Source organism: Engraulis encrasicolus, unplaced genomic scaffold (genome assembly GCF_034702125.1).
Source record: "Engraulis encrasicolus isolate BLACKSEA-1 unplaced genomic scaffold, IST_EnEncr_1.0 scaffold_28_np1212, whole genome shotgun sequence".
Lineage (NCBI taxonomy): Eukaryota > Metazoa > Chordata > Actinopteri > Clupeiformes > Engraulidae > Engraulis > Engraulis encrasicolus.
In genome coordinates, this window is record NW_026945577.1 from 758,043 (window position 1) to 761,272 (window position 3,230).

The following is a 3,230-nucleotide window of genomic DNA, read 5'->3' on the forward strand; positions in this document are numbered from 1 at the left end:
ACCTACATCTATGATTATACACCTCTATATTTTGGATTTGAACAACTTAAAAGCTGTTTTTACCACATTTTCAACAACCAGTGGCTTACTTCCTAGATATTCTAACTAATGATGTAAAAACACATGCTCATACTGTGCACACACAAAAATAAAGTGTTTATGCAAGATGCCATTGACTTGAGAGGGCTATTTATTTTGCTAAATGCAGGTACTAATTAGGCCACTTTCACCACTCTCAGATTACTGTCACCACCGTAAGGAGTTTTGGACATTTTAAAGGAATGTGCTTACAACATTTTCCTTAGGAGTTGTTGAAATATCAAAGTAATAGCCAATTTAAGCCTACACGAATATTTGTGAAATTACAAAAAATTGTTTGTTGTATTTAGGCGTTAAGTAAGCATCGTATGACGGTACATATTTTAAAATTAGAACACATGAAACAGTATTAAAATAGAACAAAAGTGAATTTTCAACATTTAAAGGCATATGTGTGAACCAAAAAATACACATAATCACTTAAAAACTCCAGATACATATGCAACCAAATCAATACAATTTTAATAACTTTTAATTGTGTCTGACGGTGTTGACAAAAAACAAGGTATGATCGGAGAAAAGCCTGATTTCTGAAAAAAATACATAATGGGGAGATTGGCCTTGTGCATTTCTGAAAAGCCAAGACCTTAGTCTACGAGGATATACCATATCATTTTGTAATTCACTTTGTTTTTTTCTGTCAACATTACAACCTGTTTTAGTCACTTTCTCAAGAATCAGTGATTGGTGAGTGACAGTGATGGACCAGTAATAAACCAGTAACAATAAGTTATAAGAATAATAAATAAGAAAAATATTGTGACAAATTTACAAAGACAGTGACATAATTACAAGCTAGTAATTAAGTCTACCAACTGCACTGAACACAACAGATTCACTTTTCGATGTTGCATTTAGGCAGTCATGGGTAAGCGGTTAGGGCGTCAGACTTGTAGCCCAAAAGTTGCCGGTTCAACTCCCGACACGACCCGGGCCAGGTTGGTAAGGGGAGTAATTAACGAGTGCTCTCCCCCCCCATCCTCCTCTATGACTGAGGTACCCTTAGCATGGTACCGTCCCGCCGCACTGTTCCCTTGGTACACACACACACACACACACACACACACACGCACAGTACAGTGCACAGCACACACACACACACTTGCACGCGCATACACCTTACACACACAAACGCATTCATATGCACGCACGCACACACACAGACAGATAGAATGTTGTCAGGTAAAGTGCAGTGAGTTCAAGTCTTCTGCAATCCAGAGGCGAGACACAGAGGGTGTACTTTCAGGGTCGTTATGAAAATAACAGGTTTCAGTATTGCTCTCTCTCTAGGTACACACACACACACATACACAGAAACAGACACCCAACCACCCAGACACACATTCATAAACAGACAGAGCCCCCCCCCCCCCCGAGCACCCTCTGAGCGGTTAGGGCGTCAGACTTGCATCCCAGAGGTTGCCGGTTCGACTCCCGACCCGCCAGGTTGGTGGGGGGAGTAATCAACCAGTGCTCTCCCCCATCCTCCTCCATGACTGAGGTACCCTGAGCATGGTACCGTCCAACCGCACTGCTCCCCATGGGGCGCCACTGAGAGCTGCCCCCTTGCACGGGTGAGGCATAAATGCAATTTCGTTGTGTGCAGTGTGCAGTGTTCACTTGTGTGCTGTGGAGTGCTGTGTCACAATGACAATGGGAGTTGGAGTTTCCCAATGGGCTTTCACTAAGACAGTCGCTTTTGTTGTCTCTTCTTTTTTTGGTTTTTAAAAGAGCACTGTGTAATATTTTTAGCAGTTTCTTTCCTGAATTCATGTTGCTCATTCACAAATGTTATCTTTTTCACGAGTACTTATCACCACCATCAAAATTCCAAGTATTCACTATGACAGAGAAAATTGCATTTTTCATACGGGTGGTCTTCTCCATGTCTGCCATTTTGAATTTGCATAAGTAGACAATTTAGCTTCAAAACATAGTGTAGGAATATTAGTATATATATCATTTTTTTAATTGATTAAATATCAATGAAAACAGGCAGCACAGTTTCAATGAGCAGCGTAGTTGCAATACCTACCCTGGCCACCATCCTGTACCTTTATTTCGGAAAAGACAATGAGTGTGGTGACAGGAAAGAAACAGTGCATCTGATTTTTTAAAATCCAGTCAGAAGGGGCACTTTGTCGACAATCTTCTCCTTTGAGACCTGTGGTATTTCACTATTGTTTTGTCCCAATGCCCCAACATGCCACAGAGATTTCAGGAAACACTAAAGAACAAGTCTATTGTACAAGGAGAACAGTGGGAGCCTTTAAACTAGACAGAGAGAGAGAGAGAGAGAGAGAGGGGAAGAAGAAAGAGAGAAGAGGAGATAGAGAGAGGGGGGGAGAAGAGGGACACAGATAGAGAGAGAGAGGGAAAAGAGGAGATAGAGAAAGCGAAAGGGAGAGAGAGAGGGTGGGAGAAAGAGAGGGAGAAAGAGAGAGAGAAACAGAAAGAGAGAGTGAGAGTGTGCAGGCCCATAGCCAGCCTTGTGGTAGGGGGGATCTTTATCCCCCGAAAGTGGACTTCATTTGGCTCCCTATTCCAATGTCCCCAAATACACAAGCACACTTCAAATATTTTCATTTAAACATATTTTATTCATTTTGAGTTTGCTGTGAGTCTGTTGCTGTCCTTAATTGTTTGTCTGTTGCTCCCCATTCTTAACATAAATGGAAATGAATTGCTGCTATCTGACAGTTATTTTCATTGTTGGCCCAGTGTTGGGGGGGTTCGAGTGGGGGTGGGGGACGGGAAGGGGGGCTCGAACGAACCCCTCGAACCCCCCCCTGGCTACGGGCCTGGTGTGTGTGTGTCCTATTCCTCTGTTGTTTTGGGGGTACTGTGTGGGTATTGTCTGTTCATGTGACATACACATGTCCTGTAGTTAATTAGTGTTTGCATACGTGTGTGTGTGTGTGTGTGTGTGTGTGTGTGTGTGTGTGTGTGTGTGTGTGTGTGTGTGTGTGTGTGTGTGTGTGTGTGTGTGTGTGTGTGCCTGTGTTCTGAACGTTTCAGTGTGCCTACATTATATTTGAGTGGTGTATGTCTGCCTCTGTGACTGAGGGTGATTTTGCATTTCGTACATGGTTGTGCATGGAGTATGCAGTGACCATATGCTTTATGTGAAT